The 23,569-nt window shown below is 46.4% G+C and overlaps 1 protein-coding gene and 1 non-coding gene across 3 annotated transcripts in view; one reads left to right on the top strand and one right to left on the bottom strand.

Annotated features, from left to right (window-relative positions):
• Positions 1–23,569, bottom strand: part of PCDH19 (protocadherin 19) — a 146,990-nt gene that overhangs the window by 23,084 nt on the left and 100,337 nt on the right. The gene's annotated exons all lie outside the window — the stretch shown is intronic.
• On the top strand, positions 1,843–1,911 carry TRNAT-GGU (transfer RNA threonine (anticodon GGU)). Its single transcript has one exon. It is a non-coding gene; the product is annotated as a tRNA-Thr (tRNA).

The following is a 23,569-nucleotide window of genomic DNA, read 5'->3' as shown; positions in this document are numbered from 1 at the left end:
TTTTTAGCGACCGCATCACACTGCTGACTCATGTTCAGTGTTTGGTCTACTAAGACCCCAAGATCCTTTTCGCACACACTACTGCTAAGACAAGTCTCCCCCATCCTATAATTATGCATTTGATTTTTCCTACCTAAATGCAGAACTTTACATTTATCTCTGTTTACATTTATCCCAATAAATAGGAATGCCACTACCCAGCACCACCTACTGATTCCCTCTTCCCTAACAATAAAGACGACATTTCATCCTTGTCAGGACACCCCCTCCATCATTTCCCACATCTCTCAAAGGCGAAGATCAACGTCGTGCTGAACCAAAGAGTCCAAAGTGTATTCATGGCACCCTTCAATGGCAGCCCACGGTTAACACTGGTCCTCTGTTGTCCTTCATCTAAATATGGTTGGGCCGCGAGCCAACGCTGAAGGAAGGGAGTACCTCTCCAAGCAAGATGGGATTCTCTCGTGTCAGATACAGTCAGTCTGACTAATGAGGCCTCCTGCTTGCCAATTCCTACAGCCTCGCTCTGTCTATTTCAGCCACTGAATATGCTTAGATGCTCCATGGCTGTAGGCCAAGAGTCTACAGATCCCAATCAAGTATCAATAGCTTAAGTGTAAGTGATTGTGTAGGAAGAGAGGGCCAAGTGTGCGCCTTTCTCGCTTTTTGTCTCCCTCGTTTCAGGAGCTTTGGTTACGGTGCTAGCAGGGATGCTAGCAAAGACTCCATTAATTCTCATTCACAATGTACCCACCGCAGGGCAAAAATCAAAAGGGAACAACATTGGAGTCACTGCGACAAGAGAAGGCTGGGAGAGAGCAAGAACTGGCAAGGTTTCGGTCTCAGTGCGGGCATCTATTGGGGGAAGTCAGGAATCTTTGTTCAAGTCACTTCCATGAAAGTCAGTAAACTACTGCTGAAGCATCACTCGCACTCAGCCCAGACCATTCAGATGAGAAAGGGAGTCGTAACTTCGAAGAAGGGGGGGCAGAAGACTGGAAAAGAAGGGATTAAATAATGCCTTACCTTTAAATTTGATGCCCCACTCCTCCACATGAGCGGCGGAGGCTGATCTGGTGAACTGGATTTGTTTCCCCACTCCTACATATGAAACCAGCTGGGTGACCTTGGGCTAGTCACACACTCTCAGCCCCACCTACCTCACAGGGTCCCTGTTGTGGGGAGGGGAAGGGAAGGTGATTGTAAGCCGGTTTGATTCTCCCTTAAGTGGTAGAGAAAGTCGGCATATAAAAACCGACTCTTCTTCTTCTTTTTCTAAATAATGCAGGGCCTAGGGTTGCCAGCTCTGGTTTGGGAAATACCTGGAGATTTAGGGGGTGGAGCCTGGGAGGGGAGGGACTTCGGTGCGGTACAATGCCATGGAGTCCACCTTCCAAGGCGGCCTTTTTCTCCAGGTGAGCTGCTCTCTGCCACCTGCAGATCAATTGTAATACCGGCAGATCTCCAGGTCCCACCTGGAGGCTGGTAATCCTACCACCTATGCGGTGCGCATCATCCCCTCCCTACTGTAGAAAACCTGTCTGCATTACTCCTGTGACCATGGGATTAGTCTTGCTGCAAATTGGGGACGGCATGTGTTTGACAATGAACCCCATGTAGGGAGGGGCTGTGGCTCAGTGGTAGAGTACATATTTGGCAGGCATAAGGTTTCAGGTTCAATCCCTGACATCACCAGCTAAAAGGATCAGGTGGTAGATGATGTGGAAGACTGCTGCCTGCGACCCTGGAGAGCTGCTGCTGCTGCCAGTGTGAGTAGACAACACTGACTTTGATGGACCAAGGGTCTGATTCAGTATAAGGCAGCTTCATGTGTGGGGAGGGGCAGTGGCTCAGTGGTAGAGCATCTGCTTGGTGTGCAGAAGGTCCCAGGTTCAATCCCTGGCATCTCCAGTTAAAGGGGCTAGGCTAGTAGGTGATGTGAAAGACCTCTGCCTGAGACCCTGGAGAGCCTGTGCCGGTCTGAGCAGACAATACTGACTTTGATGGCTCAGTATAAGGCAGCTTCATGTGTTCATGTGTTCAAATAAACTGAGAAATAGTGAAAACTGGCTGGTGAGAAACTGGCTACCATCTCTAGCAGCTGAGCCCTTCTCTAGATTGGCTGCTCCTGGGCCACTCAAGATACTGGAAGAAACAAAGACTTTTCCTGCCACTTGGCTGATGCCGGGATCATAAGAAAATATAAACAGCTTTGCCAGATAAGATCAAGGTCTTTCGATTCCAGTGTGCTGTTTAGCACTAGCGCTCAACCAGATGTCTTGGGCTCTCCCAAGCAGAAAGTGAAGATGATGTCAGCTCTGGATGTTTGTCCCTGGCACCCAGCATCCACAAATATTCTACATCTGTACATGAAGCCAGTGTGGTGTAGTGGTTAAGAATGGTGGACTCTAATCTGGAGAACCGGGTTTGATTCCCCACTCCTCCATATGAGCGGTGGATTCTAATCTGGAGAAACGGGTTGGTTTCCCCACTCCTCCTTGTGAAACCAGCTGGGTGACCTTGGGCTAGTCTCAGGTCTCTCCGGACTCTCTCAGCCCCACCTACCTCACAAGGTGTCTGTTGTGGGGAGGGGAAGGGAAGGTGATTGTAAGCTGGTTCGATTCTCCTTAAAAGGTATGGGAAATTGACATATAAAAACCAACTCTTCTTCTTCTTCTCCGCTCATTTTAGCTATCATGGCCAGGTGTTGGGATGAGGGTTTTGTGCCCTTTCCTGTTTCCTCATACATAATTGGGATTTTAAAAAAAAATATTGGTTCTGGTTCAGGAATAACTGACCTTGTGTAAAATTAGTATCAAAACAGTCCTAAAAGATACAACCCTAAAGCCGTGGACTGAGAGGAGTGGAACTCTGCTTAGAGTTGCATTCTGTGAGTCATGAAGCTGCCGTAGGCTGAGTCAGATCGTCCGACCATCCAGCTCAGTATATTCTGCTCTGGCACTGACTCCCCAGGGCTTCTGACAGAGAACAGTTTCCCCCCAATACCTGCTACCTAAGATCCTTTTAACTGGAGCTGCCATGGACTGAACCTGGGATTTTCTGCATGCAAAGCCGATGTTCTACCGCTGAGCCACGGCCCCTCCTGATGCCTTAAAGTGCTTAGCTGCTGGGCTTACCCTCCATGGACTCTAGAGAGAGAAAAAGACTACTATAAAAGAATTAATTTTAAAAAAAAATACTGGAGAGATCAGACCTGAACTTGGGAACTTTCCAATGCACTTATTTAAATGGAAAGCTGGATTTTGCTCTCTCGGAGTTCACGGCAGGCCTTCCCCTGATCTCCCCACTTAAGGAATCAACAGGAGTTTTAATATGGGGAGAGATGACACCACCACATTCCGGGAACAGCAGGCGTTAAAATACACTCTCAGGGAAAAAAGGACCCCAGCTGGAGCTGGTGAATATTTTAACATTGCTTCTAGTTCCTCTGCGAGTGACACCAGCCGGATTCCCCATTTGAACTTTGAAACAAACTTTCCTCTTCGGAGCAGGCGAACGGGCCTATGGAAATTCCGCCGGAGCGTCTCCGCGGGGAGCCTTCCCTACGCCTCCTCCCTGTCTGGCGCGCACAGATGCACTGCCCGCCTCATGTCACTATGGAGTCTCATCGTTTAGAAAACACTTAGCCGTGCGGCAAGCAAGAGAATTAAAAAAGCATTAAACTTCTAAAGGGGGCGAGGGTTCAGACTTTGACAAGCGGCATCAGATACTCCGCATAATTAGTGAAACTGGATGAAGCATGAATGGTGGGGAGGACGGTGAGCTGGTGATGCTCTCGGTTTTCAAGCGTCCTGTTAATAGAATCGCACACCGCAGCGGTGTAGGAGAGAGTTGGGAGGAAGGCAGATTTCGAGCGGGGTCCAAAAAAGCAGCATTGGGGGACGCAAATAGGGTTGCCAACCTCCAGGCACTCTTTGCAAACGATGTGGAAAGCCGCAACGACGCTGCTGGAGATACGTGCCTACAGTTTGAAAACTCCTTTGGAGCGTTTGCAAAGTGGAATGGAGGACTGTCTTATGTAACCCTTCTGGATCCTTTTTGTTACATATTGGATACAGTTATTTGTTGTTGTTAGACATTTCATTATTGATTGTAAAATAATCATTGAAGACCTTATGATATATTGCGTTGACCTATACTCATTTGTTATATACTTACTTTAGGTATAGAGGGGTTTATTATTTGTATGCTAACCTCCAGGTACTAGCTGGAGATCTCCTGCTATTACAACTCATCTCCAGGCGATAATAACTGGGCTCTATGGCCTTGAAGTCCCTCCCCTCCCTAAATACTGTCCTCCTCACCACCAGTGGCAAAGAGGGACTTGGCAACCCTATACGCAAAGCACCAAGACAAAGCCGGGTTATTAACGTCTTATCACAACTACGTAATGAAAACGGCAGGGTCAAAAAGAAGAGGACCGAAGCCACCAAGCAGGAAACGCTCGGAAATGCAGCATGGAACAAAAGCCGAGCTGCACGAAGACGCGGGGAAGCGTCGGCCAAAGCCAGCAACAAATCCTTTACCACCGCAGTCACAGCGGCGGCAGCTTTGCAGAGCCGGAGCTTCATTTCCCCCCAACGTGCCGAGGGGGCAAAGCTTTAACAAGCCTGAAGACTGAATCGGCACAGATAATTAAGCAATTAGAACCGTTAGAAGTTGACAAAGCACCAGGCCGGGCTGAATGATGCCCCCAATGTCGCAAAGGCATGAGGGGGCTCGGCGCTGTGCTGGAAAATAAAGGGCTTTTGGCCAGAGTTTTGTTGACTGCTTGCCGAGGGCAGGGGTGGCAACGAGGCACACGAGAGGGGGGCGGTTTCCAGGACGCGGTTAGAGGAAAAGCGAAAGGGAAGGGCTGGAAAAAATTAAGAGAGCGACAGTCGGGTTTTATGGGATGGTTTTATGGGATGTTTACAAGCCCGGGTCCATTGCAAAGGGACGATGCGGGGAAACGCTTGTCCGGGGCGAGGTGACGGAACATTTTTGGAATGGGTGGCTCACCAGGAAACATCCTTTATGAGTTCAGCGAGGGAAAACATGTCTGATTCAGGGTTGAATTGGGGGGACCTTCCTGAAGGATGTCAGGCCTGGATACTGTAGCAGATAGTCCATCCCAGCGCTCACCACATGTCAGTGAGAAAATGCCGCCCATGTCTTTCCCCCAAGCTAATCTATGCTATGAATAGGGTTGCCAACCTCCAGGGGGGTATGTAATGAAGGAAAAAACAAGGGGAAATGAGAAAGTACTAAATTTGTCAGCTAGACATACTGTAGTCAAATAGTAGTGACGAGAAGGAAGTGTGTGTGTGTAAAGTGCCGTCAAGTCACAGCCAACTTATGGCAACCCCTTATGGGGTTTTCAAGGCAAGAGACTAACAGAGGTGGTTTGCCAGTGCCTTCCTCTGCACAGCAACCTTGGTATTCCTCGGTGGTCTCCCATCCATATACTAACCAGGGCTGACCCTGCTTAGCTTCTGAGATCTGATGAGATCAGGCTAGCCTGGGCCATCCAGGTCACGGCACGAGAAGGAAGAGAGAGTGAGAAATACTGCTCTATAAAGGCTACCTCAGAAGGCAACGTCAAGAAAGAGCCACAATGATATCAGCCTTATCAGCACTTCCTGTTGGAACACTACTTGTTGAATACTACCCATTGAACCAGTAATTTGCTCCAATAGGACATCATTTGTTATCTCAAAATTTACACTAATAGACCTGTTAATACGACCTGTTGGAACACTACCTGGTGAACATTACCTGTTGAATCAACAATTTGAATTGACATTTAATTGAATCACCTGTTGAATATTATACCTACAAGATTACTTCATATACTGTTATATAAGCGGATATTGTATGTTATATCCACAATTTATATGTCTGTATATTAGTTGTGTTGAAATAATTTTGATGTATATCTCATGGTGAGTCATAACCTACTTTTGTTGAAATTTTAAAAGATTATATGTTTGTAATATATTAATGTTGCAATAGTTTATTTTAGGAGAACCTCGGGGGGGTGGCTGGAGACCTCCCGCTATTACAACTAATTTCCCGTTGATAGAAATCAGTTCCCCTGGAGGAAATGGCCGCTTTGGCAATTGGACTCTATGGCATTGAAGTCCCTCCCCTCTCCAAATCCTGTCCTCCTCAGGCTCCACTCCCCAAATCTTCAGGTATTTCCCAACCCGGAGCTGGCAATCCTAGCTATAGAACAGCCTTAATAGCAACCTTCCCAGAAAGCTTTCATGGCCTGGCCCTGAGTAACATCCTAGCTTTTCGTCATCCCCACTGACCTTCAAGCAAAAGACAGCTTTGTATGCTCAAGAGAGATACTTGCACAGAACTGACCTGTTTGTGAATGGGAAATGTTATTGTGAGCAGCTCAAAGAGGAGAATACAGCAAAGCCCTGAAACCACGTCATCAATGGGCTGAGCAGCTCCGTTTTCCCATTCAGCTGCACAACCTGAGCATTACAGGTACAGCTGAGCATCAGGATGTATTATAGGAAACTGAGCAACAAGGCAAGCTGCTTCATGCAAAGACAGAGGCAGGACATCAATGTTTTCAATATAGAAATAAATTAGAATGCTGCCAGTTCAGACCTCAGCTCAAATTTCACCTGCACCATATATTGGAGGCAAGCCACTCCATCTTAGCTTCAGTCCCTCATCTGGAACATGGGAATGAAAATATTAACCTACCTTACAGGGCTGCTGTGAGGCTTACAGGAAGCACTTTGCAGACTTGAAAGAGTTGTACAAAAGTTATGGTGCTATTATTGCTATGGTTTAGTGTGTGGCTGTCTAGTGGTAGGCCAAATGGGTTAACACATAAGAACATAAGAAAGGCCATGCTGGATCATGCCAAGGCCCATCAAGTCCAGCAGTCTGTTTTCACAGTGGCCAACCAGGTGCCTCGAGGAGGCCCACAAACAAGACGACTGCAGCAGCATTCTCCTGCCTGTGTTCCACAGCACCTAATATAATAGGTGTGCTCCTCTGATCCTGGAGTGAATAGGTATGCATCATGACTAGTATCCATTTTTACTAGCAGTCAAGGTTACGGCTTGGTTGCGCAGTTGCTCAGACATACTTATAAGCAGCAAAGCTGAATTGGGAAATGCCCATGTGAACATTTGCATATACTTCAAGAAAACTTCAGACGAGGCTGCAAGTCTTCAAGGCAACTGGGAAGAAAGACCAGCTTCTGATTCAAAATTACCCAGGGGGCTCTGCAGACCTCCAGTAGACTGAGATGGAGATAGCAGGAAAGGGCACTTTCAAGAGAAGAATCTTACCTACGCAATTTGCTTTCTCGGCATGGCTTGCCAAAGGCAGAGCTTGCCAGCCTAAGAGGCAAGGAAGAGGCAGGGAGACCTTTGGGGTGCATTCCCCAGCAGCGTAGGGGAGGAGTCTACTGGGTAGCAAAGGAAATGTTGAGGCTGAATGAAACAGCGTTTGTTTTGACTGCCTTGCAGGAGAGAAACTGTTCATCCAGTTGCATATTTCTAATTAATGGAACGTTCCCAGATGCTCCCAGTCAGGAGAACAATGCATGTATATAAATAATACATCCCCTAAGAAGGAGACCCAGGTGGAAGGTGGAGCAGAAAAAACACATTTTTCGGATTTTAGGAAAAGACTTGGTATGGGTTTCTGCTGCAGCACAGTGAGCTACTAAAGCCAGGCAGCGTGCTGATGGGGAACACTGACTGACATGGGAGAAACAAATCCTGAGAGACAGGAAAACACAGGAGTCAGATGAAGAAAAATCCGGTGCAGTTATGTTTTTTAAAAAAACAAATGTAACACATCTCAAATGAAGCAGCAGAAAGGTTGGTTCGGCAGCTGCTCTCCCTTCCCCGCTACATCAAATGAGCCTGAAGTGAGTTTCGATCCCAAGATGGCTACACATGCAAATAGCAAAATTAGAAGGGTGGCGAGACAGAAGAGCAAAGAAATTTAATTTGGCTCAAGTAAGGGGAGTGTCTGGGTTAAACATGTAACTCAATGGGTTTTTGACAGAGAAGAGTCAAAGAGGAAAAAGAAGAAGAAGAAGAAGAAGAAGAGTTGGTTTTTATATGCTGACTTTCGCTACCACTTAAGGGAGAATCAAACTGGCTTACAATCACCTTCCCTTCCCCTCCTCACAACAGACACCCTGGGAGGTAGGTGGGGTTGAGAGAATGTGACTAGCCCAAGGTCACCCAGCAGGCTTCATGTGTAGGAATGGGGAAACAAATCCAGTTCACCAGATTAGCGTCTGCCGCTCATGTGGAGGAGTGGGGAATCAAACCCGGTTCTCCAGACCAGAGTCCACCGCTCCAAATCACCACTCTTAACCACTACACCACACTGGCTCTCAGAGAGCAGTTTGGTGAATCAATGCAAAAAAGGGTGGCTCTTGGTCACACCCAACAGCAACATCAAAGAAAGAAGGCAACAATGTCCCAAGAGGGTGATGGTGTAGACTTGTATCTTGTCCACAAATTAAGAATCCTATGGAGGGGTACTCGAACACCTGCTTGTCCAGATCACTTCCTGTTTGCCAGTCACAACAGGGAGCCTATTTTTCAACAGACTGTTTGTTCACCCATTTACAGCTGTTTGGTAGGTTGCTTCAACTGTTCCTTCCTAACTGTCCAGTCCAGTCCAGTCCAATCATCTTTTATGCATGCACATTCTTACACAGCCTTTGTAATTCTACTCACCCCCCGCTGCACCATTCAGCAGACGATGGTTTAAACAGACATCAACCCTGGGTTGTTTTTTTTAAATGCTACCATTCAATGCTAATCTAAGTAGTCCTTAGAGACGTGAATGGCTGCAGATCTGTTTGAACGGGCTGTGTTTTGGGGCATGCATGGTTTGGCAAAAAGCCAAAACGCAGACCCGTTCAGCAGGACTTTGAGTCTTTGCACGTCAAAGTGAACAGACCTGGTGACTGGCTCATGTCTGATTGACACAGTCAAACATGGTAAGGTGGACTGTCAAACACAGAGACTGTGAAAATCATGGCATCCCGAGTCCCACGGCGCCTTAAAGACCAAGGACTGGTCTACACTTTACAGGACTATCTTGAAGCACACAAATTGTCTTCTCCGACACTCCCACAACATGCAGCAGAGCTCCGTGATGTGGCTCTTCCAGGCTTCAAAGAAAGATTCTATGCCAGCTCTGCCATTGCCCTTTGGAAACCAATTGTACAGGGAGATTATAACACGTAGACCAAGGTTTTTCCCCAGCATGGCACCTGGCAGTACTTCTCCTGGCGCCCAAGATTTTCAGAAAGTGGGTGGAGCCATTGTAAGGCAAGACTTGTCATTGGCTGCCCTCATTCAGTCCTGTGCAGAGTGACTCCAGTTGCATTCCACTGATTTTAGCAAGCTTGGACTGGAGTCACTCTGCACAGAGTTGCATTTCAAGGGACTGGCAGAGGTGGTGCTTACTCCAGAGGCCAATTCTATAAGCTAGATTTGCTATATATTCCTACAGGTTCGGTGCAACTCATGACCTAGTGAGCTGAATGGAGCCCTCGAGCTACAAATGACAGTCTGACAGGTGTTAGAAAAACACCCTTGTTTCTTCCAGACCACAGGAGGAGGGTAAAACAGGAGACTTATCAAACCCATAAATGGCTGGGAGACTTTTGTAGGGCACAGCATTAATGAATCCACACTAGTAAGATGCCTTGTACACCGACAAGATTACCCAATCAACTCCATGACTGGGGGTGGGGGGGGATTTGAAACAGGTTCTTCCAGATCCCACTACAACACTAACCATGACAACACACTGTCTCTCAGAACTCTACCTTAGATTTTCTACCTTCGATTTCCCCCTCTGAACCAAACCGACCCCTTTGTTGTGGCTTCTTTTTGTAATTGTGACTTGTTGACCCAATGGCAGCTAATTGGAACTGAGAAAGACCCGGCTTTTCCCCATAAGGAATTGCAGGAGTTCTGACCACTACTGCTAAATTTAAATTGATAATTGGAAAGAGCAGAGGGGTGCATGAGCGAGCACTCTCTTCTATTATTGTTTATTCTCTTTTATTCCCACAGAGGTCAGAGGCATGCAAACCAAAAAACAAAACCTTAGGCGCTTCTCAAGCCAATCTGTGAGTGTGAGAGGCACATCTTTCAGTATGTTGCACAGCAAAGCATTGAGCACAGATTTGGCCCTTCAACTCTAGGTAGAACTAAACTGTGCATTACCCTAACAAGACAAAGCTATAGATGCTGAGATCAGTTGAACACAGGGCAGGTAATATCCAGGAGAGAATCAATGGGCAGGAGAGAGACCCACAGCTAGGGTTGCCAACCTCCAGGTGCTAACTGGAGATCTCCTGCTATTACAACTGATCTCCAGGTGACAGAGATCAGTTCACCTGGAGAAAATGGCCCCTTTGGCCATTGGACTCTATGGCATTGAAGCCCCTCCCCTCCCCAAACCCCGCCCTCCTCATGTCCCGCCCCAAAAACCTCCTGCCATTTGCGAAGAGGGACCTGGCAACCCTACCCACAGCCCTTCCCCATCTGCTGATTGTTCTGCAAACCCTGCCCTCCTCTGGCTCCACCCCAAAAATCTCCAGGTATTTCCCAACCCAGAGCTACCAAACCTACCCAGAGCTAGCAACCCTACTCTACTCTTAGCACTGAGAGGGTGAAAAGGATGCTCATCTTGTTTCCATTTCAGGGCTAACAGTGTTGTGGACAGAGGATGGTTGTGATATGTAAAACTGTACTGCGGGGGGGGGGTTATTAAATCCCTCTCTCCCTTCTCTGCACAGCTGCTCACACAGGCAATTGAGTTTTTAAAAAATTGGGCAGATCTAAACATGTGTAGTTTAATAGAGTGGTTCCCAACCTTTTTAGAGTATGAGGATCCCTTTCTAACATCACAAGTCTGCGGACGTCCCCACATGACCGCAGTCACATTATTAGTATCCATCGACTGAGAAAATATATAATGACAAAAAGAGCAAAATGACAATACTTCGTGTGCATATGCATTTGCAGAAACCCCCCCCCCTTGCAATAACTCTGCAGCCCCCCGGGGGACCCTGCCGCCCCCCGCCCCCCCCCCCCCCAGCTAGAAACCCCTGGTTTTATGCTTAGATTTGGGGATTCCATTTTGTCTCAGGAAGTCTAATTCCGTCTCCAGAGGATGATGTTCCGGGGAGAAAAGGCCCAAGCTGGTTTCCAGACTCAAATCCCAAAAGCAGCGTTCTGTTTATTGTAAACATCTTTAATCTCGCCACTATCAACATCAGAGGTGGCCTGCAAAATGAAAGAAATAAAGCCCAACAAAAATGCAATGATTTTAAAGAGGAGCAGAGAAGATGGAAGCAAGAGAAAAATCGATGGGAACAACAACAGGCTACAAGCTCACTTTTTCTTCAGAAGCCCATGAGATTTACCAGGCCTTCTGTTTTGCCAAAAGCAATCTGGTAGGGGCCAGCTCATAAGGGAGGATGTTGTCATAGTTTTAGGGCCATCATCACCCCCCAAAAAAGTCCTTCTTCTTTTAGCCCTAGTTCTAGCCCCTCTGGAATGTGACTTTTCAGCAGGGCTATCCCCTAAAATATAAATTGCTAAAATCTAAATAGGCTTAAAGAGAAAAGGATAGGGAAGACAGTCTCTAAGCTACACAGAAAAGATGTAGGGTGGAGTTTTGTGTATCTTCCCATGGTGCAAATTCCAAGTCCTTCAATTCCACAGGTGTGCCATGTTCCCCCTGATAGGGGTTCCCTTGTCTGAGAAGGAGCCATGACTCAGTGGTACAGAGCATACAGTGTGCGCTAAGCTCATTCTAGGGCAACTCCAGTTTAAAAGCCTCAGACACGAAGGGCTGGGAAACTACTTTTCCTTCTCCTCCTGACTCGGAAAAAGTGCTGCCAACCAAAGCAGACAATACTGACCAAGATGGCTCAGTATTCTGATCTGGTTACCTCCTTACTTACAGCATCATGGGGTCAGCACAGGTACTCACATGTGGAGAAAGAATGTGCCAATCCATCCATTGCCTTCCACGCTTACCTACAATCACATATTACTTCACAAGGAGAAGGGGAAGACCACCCACCAAGTTACATTTTCTGGCATTCTCCAGCTCTTTCTAGCACCACCCCATCAAAGAACATTAGGTTCTGCTGATAATAACTTGCTGGTGGCATCTGGCCATAGAAGTGTCCAGTTGTCCTCTTCCTCGCCCCTCTTTCCCAGTATCTAAGCCCACGGAACCCAGGACAACTCCGCTTCAGGACAGGTGCAGTATTTCCCATCTTCGAAGGGCCTGCCACATTGGCAGGCATCTCTATACTCCTCTCTTTGATTCCTAGGCTCTGTATGTTGGTGTGTACATGATATTTGAGTGTTTGTGCACATACTATCAATAAGTAAATCTTTGAAACCAAATCCATTGACTCCACTTTATTCTTTGAATCACGTTTTGGACTCCTGTAGACACTGGTTAGATCCTGCAGGTTATGCCCATTGCCGGTTATTGAAACCGAGCATTTCGGCTAACACCTGGCCCTAGAAGTGTCCAGTTGTCCTCAGTGAGGGCCAGGGTGTTTTTGACCCTGGCTGTGGCCTGGTAGTCCTCCCTCCCCAGTAACATCAGGGCCTTGCAGGACCTTAAAGAGTCCCGCAGCGCCTGTAAGAAGGAGCTTTTCCACCAGACCTATAATTGAGGACCGCCGCGGGTGTCATCTGCTGACCTTAGGGTTGCCAGATCCCTCTTCATCAACAGCGGGAGATTTTTGAGGTGGAGCCTGAGGAGGACGTGGTTTGGGAGAGGAGAGACTTCAATGCCCTTGAGTCCAATTGCCAAAGAGTCCATCTTCTCCAGGGGAACTGTTCTCTATCGGCTGGAGGTCAATTGTAATAGCAGGAGGTCTCCAGCTACTGCCTGGAGGTTGGCAACCTTAGCTGGCCTCCCTACCGCCCCCGCCCCCCGGTTGGCTCTGCCTGTTTATGCATTATGGGGGGTTCTGTCTAACTGTCGAGTGCTCAACAGCTATTATATTCCTAATTGTGCATCATCTATTGTTTTAAAGTTGTAGGTAAGATGGTCTGAACTCGTTTTAATGCTATTGGATGTTGTTTTAATGTATATGCATTATGTTTATATTTATAATTTTATTGCTGTTACCTGCCCTGAGCCCAGCTTTGGCTGGGGAGGGCAGGACAGAAATTTAAATAATAAATAAATAAAATATTAACATGGCATTTCTCTCTCTCTCTCTCTCTCTCTCTCTCTCTCTCTCTCTCTGTCTCTCTCTCTCTCTCTCTCACACACACACACACACACAAACACACCTGCAGGTAAAACTGGAGACATTTCAGTGTTTGTAACGATTGTGCTTTTTTTTCCTTTTTTTTAAATAAACGGACCTGGATTTCAGAAAAGCAATAAGATTGATGCAGGTTGCCATGGCAAACACACATTTTCCTATTTAGCAGCATAATCAACAGCCTTGTACAATCCGCCGATTTCAGAGCGAGCACATTTCTCATCCCAAACTGTGCTGCGCAGGTGGCCCGACTCACCTCATTATTAAGTTATCCGAAGCATTTTAATTGGAACCGTTTCTACCCCCCCCCCTCCCCATTCAGTCCTGCAAATGCAACGTGGTACCTTTCCCCAAAGAACGAAATGTCCATAAATTACAATCCGGCCAAGCGCCTTCTTCCTGCCATTTTAAGCCCGGTTGTGCTGCAGCCTTACTCACCGGAGCCACAATCTCAATTAAAAAAAAAACAAATGCGTCACCCAAAGCTGGCCTTCGAAGCCGATCATATTTTTTCCCGAACGCTATTTCAGCCTGGAGATCCATACACGATGGTTTTATTTTGGTTCTAATTAGTGTCATGAAGGAAACACCAAAAGGTTAACAAGAGACTGTTAGCTTAGAAAGCGTACTTTTTAGTGCCAACTCTAGCGTTTCAGTCTGTTTTCAGACTCATTAGCCATGTAGACTGATTACAGCTTGAGATCAGGAACGGCTCGCTCGCTGCGCTAGCAGAAGGCTCCTTTTTATTCCTACACCTACCCTACTGCTAAATATGAAACGGATGATTTTAACCATTTGCAGGGCTCGGCCTGCGGGACAAAAAGGGAAGACGATCCTTTCTCGAAAGGGATCTTTAACGGGGTCTGCACTTGAATCATCGGAGAGCTGGTTCCCAAGAGAGAGCATGACCCAAGACACTTAACCTCAGTGTAGATGGATTTTTTAAAAGAAATCTCGCATGTACCAAGACAACTGTCTTTGGGGCAAAAAGTGGCTTTCACAGAGGGAAGGACTGTGGCTCAGTGGTAGAGCATCTGCTCGATATGCAGAACGTCCCAGGTTCAATCCCTGGCATCTCCAGTTAAAGGGCCCAGGCAAGTAGGTGATGTGAAAGGCCTCTGCCTGAGACCCTGGAGAGCTGCTGCCGGTCTGAGTAGACAATACTGACTTTGATAGACCAAGGGTCTAATTCAGTATAAGGCAGCTTCATGTGCTCACAGAATGATCCGGAGCCATCTCATCTTTCAACAGAACGGCCAGACAGGCAGGACGTTAAAAAAAAACACAGGATGCTTTGTTCTTCCAAAGGTAGAAAAAAATAGAGTTGTCTGATAGGGTGTTTTGTTTTTTTAATGAGAACAAGACGTGCTAGCGTGTTGAGGAGTGTTCGACGCTACAATCCTATGCAGAGTTACTGCAGTCTAAGCCCACTGAAATACACATGCCGTACTGGGGAGCTTCTGCATAGGAGGATTATATGGTAAGAGTCTCAGATCTCCAGCAAGCTTTTAAAATGATTAATTATTTCCCAGCACGCTCATTGCACATGGTGCTTCAGTCTTGCAAGTAAACAATCAAAGGTAGATCCCGGCCCCAAGAAATCTCAGATTTACATTATAAATGGGGTGATTGTGGGGAAAAGGCAATAGAAGGAGGAGAGGGAAGGATCTCATGGGGTGCATGCGAACAAATGCAAGGGTTGGATCCAGACAGCTTTTCCACTGCTGATTTCAGGATCCCCTTGAACCACCACAAAAGGCTATGCTGGAGATTGTGAAACCAGCACGGACAAAAGCCATTTGGACAGGGACTGGAGTCAGGAGATGAATCTGATGTGATCCAGGGAACAAGCTGGCTGGATCCAACCCCAGCTTTTGCCACAAATGGAGATGAAGTTTAAAGGATTAAACCAAAGGATTAGTGGAAAAAATGACTTTGAAGGAGAGATTTGAAGGAAGTGGGAGAACCAGGACTGGGTTTGGGGAAGGCGTGGCAGAATAAAGGAGACTATTTCTGATTCACACCCACACTGTTGGCTTCCATCGGCTGAGCTGGAGACAGACAACACTCTTCAAATGAACTGAAAGCGGTGTGAGAGGCACATTAATTCCCACCATTCCACTTTTGCCTCTCGTTGGTTTGGGCAGGTTTTTGAAACAACACAAAATCCTGCCAAAGCGATTACTAGAGCTTTGTGGGTCACAGGCATGCTACCAGCAGCAATCCTCCCCCTCCCCCCCAAAAAAAACCTGCCTTCAATGCTTGGAAAAAATAAGATTGTGTCTCCAGCCCAAAGTCTTACTGTTTCTCAGTGCCTAGCCAAAGCAACACTGCTCTATATCGAATTAACATTCCACAAAATGCAATCCCACCTCCTCACCACTGACTTTCATGAGCCCAGCCTCAAGTCCTCTCCAAAACCCACTTGAGGTCCTGATTTGTATTTCCAACTCTCAGGTTCCAACGAGGAGGAGGAGGAGGAAGAAGAAGAAGTTGGTTTTTATATGCTGCTTTCCTCTCCCTTTTAAGGAAGAATCAAACCGGCTTACAATCTCTTTCCCTTCCTCTCCCCACAACAGACACCTTGTGAGGTAGGTGGGGCTGAAAGAGTTTGGAGAGAACTGTGACTAGCCCAAGGTCACCCAACAGGCTTCACATGGAGGAGTAGAGAAACGAACCTGTTTCATCAGATTAGAGTCTGCTACTCATGTAGAGGAGTGGGGAATCAAACCGAGTCCTCCGGATTAGAATCCACCACTCCTCCCCACTACACTATTACACCCCACAGACAGCAGCCTTGTTCATTACAATGCTCACCAAAGAGCTGCCATTGTAGATCACCAGCTGGGATGTCCCACAGCCATTCCATGACTGCAACACCATTAAGTCTTATGAGCAACCACTGTCTTAGGCTGCACAGGTGGTCCTGCTGGTGTGCCGAGTGCTGGTACTGCTGGAAAAACAAGTCTCCTCTAGGGTGAGCAGAGAAGAGGGTGAAGAAAACAGGCAAATCCACTCAGTACCCTGCAGGCTTTCCCAAACAACCGAACTGCCAAGACTACAACTAGGAACCCACTTATCTATGTGGTCTTGCCCCCGACAGTGAGGTTCTGGGCCTACTAGTTGGACAGCACCCAGAAATAAACAGTTTCTAGACTCTGGAGTGATTGGGCTCATCTAGACTAGCCATTGGCTACCCCTGCCTTATAAAGAAGAAGAAGAGTTGGTTTTTATACCCTGATTTTCTCCACCTTTAAGGAGTCTCAGAGCAGCTTACAATCACCCTTCCTTCCCCTCCCTCCAAGAGACACCTTGTGAGGTAGGTGAGGTTGAGAGAGCTCTAGGAGAACTGTGACTAGTCCAAGGCCACCCAGCTGACTTCATGTGGAGGAGTGGAAAAACAAACCTGGTTCACTTGATTAGAGTCCGCCACTCCAGCATTGTGTAGTGGTTAAACACAGTGGTTTGGAGTGGTGGACTCTAATCTGGAGAACCAGGTTTGATTCCCCACTCCTCCACATGAGCAGTGGATGCTAATCCAGTGAACGGGGTTGGTTTCCCCACTCCTACACCTGAAGCCAGCTGGGTGACCTTGGGCTATTCATAGCTCTCTTAGAGCTCTCTCAGCCCTACCTACCTCACAGGGTGTCTGTTGTGGGGAGGGGAAGGGAAGGTGATTGTAAGCCGGTCTGATTCTTCCTTAAGTGATAGAGAAAGTCAGCATATAAAAACCAACTCTTCTTCTTTCTCTTTCTCTTCCTTTCTTCTTCTTCTTCCTCACCACAACACCATGCTGGCTCTCTTCCAGGTCTTCCAGGTCAGAATGCAGCTTTGCACAGATAACCACAGTAGCGCCATGCAATGGCCTCTCTTTGTAACATTCCTGTTCATACATTGTATATAAAATCAATTTCAATGGTTGCACAATGCATGCATCTGACAAGCAGAACAGAGGGTAGTCAAGAGAGGCTCCTGGTTGGTTTCATCTTACCAAATATAGGCAAAGGTAAAACTGACATAGGTAGCTTTTGCCTTAAGCCTGCTGGTCAGTTTCACCTTTCACCCCTCCAGAAATTGACGGACTTTCACTATGGATAATATTTGCAATGGGGAAAGACCATACTGTGAACACCCACCCATCCCCAACTCCTGTAAAGAACCCAGCTCTCAGCCTTGCAAGGGAATGCTGAATTTTCAAACACCAAACATTTCAGCCTCGTCTAAACATCTGAAGGGCCTCCTTATAGGAGGAGAGTGTCCTTATTATAGGAAAATGCAGACTCTGGAGCTTTAGAAATCCTTTGGCAGGGTGTATCAAACCCCATAGTGTCAGATAGGTCACTGATTTGTCGGCTGCCACGATGTTCCCTTAAAATAAAAACAGCTATTTTCCTGCTATTATTTTCTTCCATCCAATGTTGGAGAGTGTTCCGTGGGCAAGATACAAACCAAGCCTGCATAATCAGGAAGGCAGTGGGAAACTACGTGTTGTATACAAAAGCATGTTACAAAGCCCCAACAGGGATTTTTTAAAAAAAATGAAAAACATTCTTTGGAGGCTGAAATTCTGGATGGGACTGCAGTAGAAGTGGGGGGGAGAGAGAGACTGGGGCTTAACCCTTTGGCCACCAGCTCTTTGCCATTGTTAGGTTCAAACTCTCACATACGCCCGGCTGCCCACTCCAGCCCAAGGCCTTTAGGGTTCCAGATTACCTCCTTTAAAAAAAAAACAACTCATGAATTTTTAACATGTATCTGAATGCAGCTGTGCAGTGCACTTTCCTGGTAATCGAGGTGTGGATATTGGGGAGTATTATGTACAGTGAGGGGGGAAAGTATTTGATCCCCTGCTAAATTTGCCCGTTTGCCCTCTGACAAAGAAATGACCGGTCCATAATTTTAATGGTAGGTTTATTGTAGCTGTGAGAGAGAGAATAACAACAGGAAAAAACCCAGAAACCCAGAAGACAAAAGTCAGAGATTGATGTGCATTATAATGAGTGAAATAAGTATTTGATCCCCTATCAACCAGCCAGATTAGGGTTAGGGTTAAGGTTAGGGTTCTGCTGTCGATAGAAGCAATCAATCCATCAGATTCCAAACTAGCCACCATGACCAAGACCAAAGAGCTGTCCAAGGATGTCAGGGTCAAGATTGTAGACCTGCACAAGGCTGGACTGGGCTACAAGACTATTGCCAAGCAGCTTGGTGAGAAGGTGACAACCCTAACCGTCAACCTCCCTCGGTCTGGGGCTCTCCATGCAAGATCTCATCTCGTGGAGTTGCAATGATCATGAGAACGGTGATGAAGCAGCCCAGAACTACGCGGGGGGAACTTGTCAATGATCTCAGGGCAGCTGGGACCATAGTCACCATGAAAATAGTTGGTAACACACTACGCCGTGAAGGACTGAGATCTTGCAGAGCCCGCAAGGTCCCCTTGCTCAAGACAGCACATGTACAGGCTTGTCTGCAGTTTGCCAATGCACATCTGAATGACCCAGAGGAGAACTGGGTGAAAGTGTTGTGGTCAGATGAGACCAAAATCGAGCTCTTTGGCATCAACTCAACTCGCCGTGTTTGGAGGAGGAGGAATGCTGCCTACGACCCCAAGAACACCATCCCCACCGTCAAACATGGAGGGGGACATATTATTCTTTGGGGGTGTTTTTCTGCTAAGGGGACAGGACACCTTCACCGCATCGAAGGGACGATGGACGGGACCATGTATCGTCAAATCTTGGGTGAGCACCTCCTTCCCTCAGCCAGGGCATTGAAAATGGGTCGAGGGTGGGAATTCCAGCATGACAATGACCCAAAACACACGGCCAAGGCAACAAAGGAATGGCTCAAGAACAAGCACATTAAGGTCCTGGAGTGGCCTAGCCAGTCTCCAGACCTTAATCCCATCGAAAATCTGTGGAGGGAGCTGAAGGTTCGAGTAGCTACACATCAGCCTCGAAATCTTACTGACTTGGAGAGGATCTGCAAAGAGGAGTGGGACAAAATACCTCCTGAGATGTGTGCAAACCTGGTGGCCACCTACAAGAAACGTCTGACCTCTGTAATTGCCAACAAGGGTTTTGCCACCAAGTACTAAGTCAACTTTTGCAAAGGGATCAAATATTTATTTCACTCATTATAGTGCACATCAATCTCTGACTTTTGTCTTCTGGGTTTCTGGGGTTTTCCTGTTGTTGTTCTGTCTCTCACAGCTACAATAAACCTACCATTAAAATTATGGACTGGTCATTTCTTCGTCAGAGGGCAAACGGTCAAATTAAGCAGGGGATCAAATACTTTTTTCCCTCACTGTACATGGAGAAACGGAAATGATAACACCAAAGAAAAGGTGAGATTCTAAATGAAGCCGACTTTCCTTTCCCATTAATTAGCTGGCGCTCCCTTGGTACATGCACTTTCAAAACCTGACTGGTTCTTTAGCCACCCAGAGAGCCGTATAGCACATAAGGTGGACATCATGGCATTTTTCATTTTTAAAAAACCAGCAGAAAAAACATATATTAAAATGGAAAAAACACCTTGCAGGTCTCAGCCAGAAAGGCCACATGCCCGACTTTCATTTTCCTTTCCAGGTGGCCTTTAAACAGAAGGGAAATCATCAGCGGGTTCCCATCTGGGATACCATTTCCTGCAGTTGCCTGCAAAGACTCAATTATAGCTGCAATCTCTATCTAACTCCTGTGACCTTGGATTCATTAATTCCAATGAAAGACACATCCCAACATTATGTTATTTTATATAACAAGGTGTGAGGAGAAACAAATTAGACTAAGACTTCCAAATGCCTCTGATATTTAATAAAGCTCTATGTGCAAACAAAGGAGATTACAGACCTGTTTACCAGGGTGCCCTTAAATCCAATTGGCTACAATTTATTTCTACAGGCATTACTTTAACACTTCTTGCTGCCAGCAATGGATGCTGCTGCTGTTGTTGTTGTATTAAAGCAGGATTTCAGCAATGGCATCTGAAGCTGAAATAGCAAACTGCTCTTCTTTTGCATGCAAGAGTCAATTCAGGTAATGTAAACAAACCGGGGTTTGCTTGTAACTGGCACAAATCTAGTTAATGGCCAGGTTCACGCATCTTTCCATCACAGGGCATACTCATTCTAAGGATACTGTGAATTTTGAACTTAACGTGTTCGACAGTGATAATCAGATATGAGCTGATCACTAGGTCTGTTTGGTTCGGCATTAGCTGACTCACATGCCTGCTGAACAAGTTTGCATCCAGTGTTTTCAAAACTGCATACGTGAAAATGCTGCCAATCCAAACAGATCAGCAATGATTAACATGACAAAAGATTACTTAGTTGAACACCAAACGGAAGGTATTTTTTTAATAAAGTGTTTATTTATAACTAGTTTACGGTTTGCGACTGAATTAACCGTCTATTTAAACCATTTCCTGCCGAGTGGAGCAGAAACACAGCAAAGACCGTGGAGTATAACTCCGTCTGAGTGATAACACCTGCAAAGCTGATTACTGTTAAGATGGAATACAGTGACATATCCGGCTGAACATCCATGAATAACTTAATCAACAGATGAACAGTTGGTCAAAAAATCGGCTCCCTGTTTGTGACTGGCAAACAGAACATGCACCAAACCTGCAGATGTTCAAGCATCCCTAGCTGAGACTGGAAACAGAAGTCTTCAACTGACTCCAATTTGTTGTGTGTTAAGTGCCATCAAGTTGCTTCCGACGCATGGTGACCCTATGAATCAATGTCCTCCAAAAAGTCCTATCTTTAACAGCCTTGCTCAGATCTTGCAAATTGAGGGACATGGCTTCCTTTATAGAATCAACCGATCTCTTGTTGGGTCTTCCTCTTTTCCTGCTGCTTTCAACTTTTCCTAGCGTGATTGTCTTTTCCAGTGACTCTTCTCATAATGTGACCAAAGTACAACAGCCTCAGTTTAGTCATTTTAGCTTCTAGGGTCAGTTCAGATGTGATTTGATCTATAACCCACTGATTTGTTGTTGTTGTTTTGGCAGTCCATGGTATCTGTAACACTCTCCTCCAACTCCAGTTTGTTACAATGTCCTAATCTGGATGACTTCACATTTGAGGATTATTTCTTTTCCTGTAACTGGGATTCTTAACCAGGATTAAACCAAGACAAGAAACTAGGATTGCACCCTTCACAAAGTCTGCTTGCTTTGTGACATCTGAACTCTACCTAGCAAAGAGGTGCTTTCATTCAAAGTCCTAAGTGTTCTGACATACACCTGGCACTCTGCAAGTTTCCCCATTCAGTTCAATGGAGAGGGAAGCTCTACATCCACAAAAAATACAGGGGTGCTTTCTCCACTGAAATGTATGTAAGAACATAAAAACATAAGAAAGGCCACGCTGGATCAGACCAAGGTCCATCAAGTCCAGCAGTCTGTTCTCACAGTGGCTGACCAGGTGCCTCTAGGAAGCCCACAAACAAGAGGACTGCAGCAGCATAGTCCTGCCTGTGTTCCACAGCACCTCATATAATCCTGGAGAGAATAGGTATGCATCATGACAAGTATCCATTTTGACTAGTAGCCATGAATAGCCCTCTCCCCCATGAACATGTCCACTCCCCTCTTAAAGCCTTTCAAGTTGGCAGCCATCACCCCATGATCCTGGTGCACAGAATTCCACAACGTAAAAATGTTGGTGTTCAGAAGTGTGTGTGTGAGAGAGAGAGCACCGCAGTGTGTGTGTGTCTGTGAGCACCACAGTGTGTGTGTGTCTGTGAGCACCACAGTGTGTGTGTGTCTGTGAGCACCACCATTCCATGCCCACAACAAGTATGGGATCAGATACTGTTAGGTAATACAGATCCGGCCCTGACCTGGATGGCCCAGGCTAGCCTGATCTCATCAGATCTCAGAAGCTAAGCAGGGTCGGCCCTGGTTAGTATTTGGATGGGAGACACCAAGGAATACCAGGGTTGTTGTGCAGAGGAAGGCACTGGCAAACCACCTCTGTTAGTCTCTTGCCATGAAAACCCCAAAAAGGGGTCGCCATAAGTCGGCTGCGACTTGACGGCACTTTACACACACACACACACACACACAATACAGATCTGCAGTCCTGTAGATCAGTCATCACACCAGTAGGGCTGCAGACCAGAGGAGAAAACAAGCAGCTGAAGTTGAGACACAAGCAGCATAAGCTGAGATCACAGATCTCAGAAAGCCAATCCCATGTTACAACCTGCGATTTAGTCCTCAGTCCTGCTGCATTCCTTCCATCTCGGCAACTTATTGTCAGAGGAGATCCACCTCCCTAGCTTTCTGTTCCTCTAACTGGCATGAATGACCAACCAACTGACCAACTGCATGAGCCAGGAGTTTTCAGCACTCTGCTCTCAGTGTCGGAGAGGTCCACCAATGCTGACAAACATCTCCAATTCAGCTGCTTCCTGCCTTTCCATACTGCTACCCAAGTTCTAAATAAAAAGTTTGAACACACACACACATTCCGTAAACTGACCTATTTATTAACATTTTAAAAATCCATCAACGCGTGTTTTTGTGCTCAGTAATGCAACATGAAAGGGCCCCTGAAGAAACTAAATATGCCTTTGTCTCTTCGCACTCAACTGCAATGAAGGAGCTAAACTTTCGGAACAAATGGGTTTGCAAGAGGGCAGAGGCATTTGTTGTTTTTCTTTTTCGTTTCCCTTTTTTTAAAAAGCACTCAGTGTGAGCAAAACCAAAGGAGGAATAACTCCATGAATTGCAAAAGAGGGTATCCAGCCACGGAGATGCTAATTCTGGCCCTGGGGGATCTAATCAACCTCTTTGTTGAAGTAAAGATAAAACTTTCTGACAGCAAATGCTATTCTGATAAAATGGAATTTTCAATTATGCTATGAGCATCTGGTCCGTGCCATCGTTTATGGAGCACGGCGCCGGGCTGCTTTGCAATGTCAGAAGCTATTGCACACAGGCAGCTTCCCGCTTTGCTGAGAGGCCGGGAAGGGGACCTATTCAGGGAAGGAGGGTACGCAAATTCGATGCATTTTCATGCGTGAGGCTTAAATCGGTTTGTGCTTGAACCACTTTGTTCTGTAAATGTAAATAAAACCCACACTTGACGAGAATGTGCATTCGCTTTCCCTTCCTCGATCTATCCTGCATTAAAAAGAGAGAGCTATTGTATTGGAGTGGTTAGACTTGGGACTGTGGCGACCCAGGTTCAAATCCCAACTCTGCCACAAAAGCACGAAAGCC

Source organism: Euleptes europaea, chromosome 13 (assembly GCF_029931775.1).
Source record: "Euleptes europaea isolate rEulEur1 chromosome 13, rEulEur1.hap1, whole genome shotgun sequence".
NCBI lineage: Eukaryota > Metazoa > Chordata > Lepidosauria > Squamata > Sphaerodactylidae > Euleptes > Euleptes europaea.
This window is presented reverse-complemented; position numbering and strand designations above follow the sequence as displayed.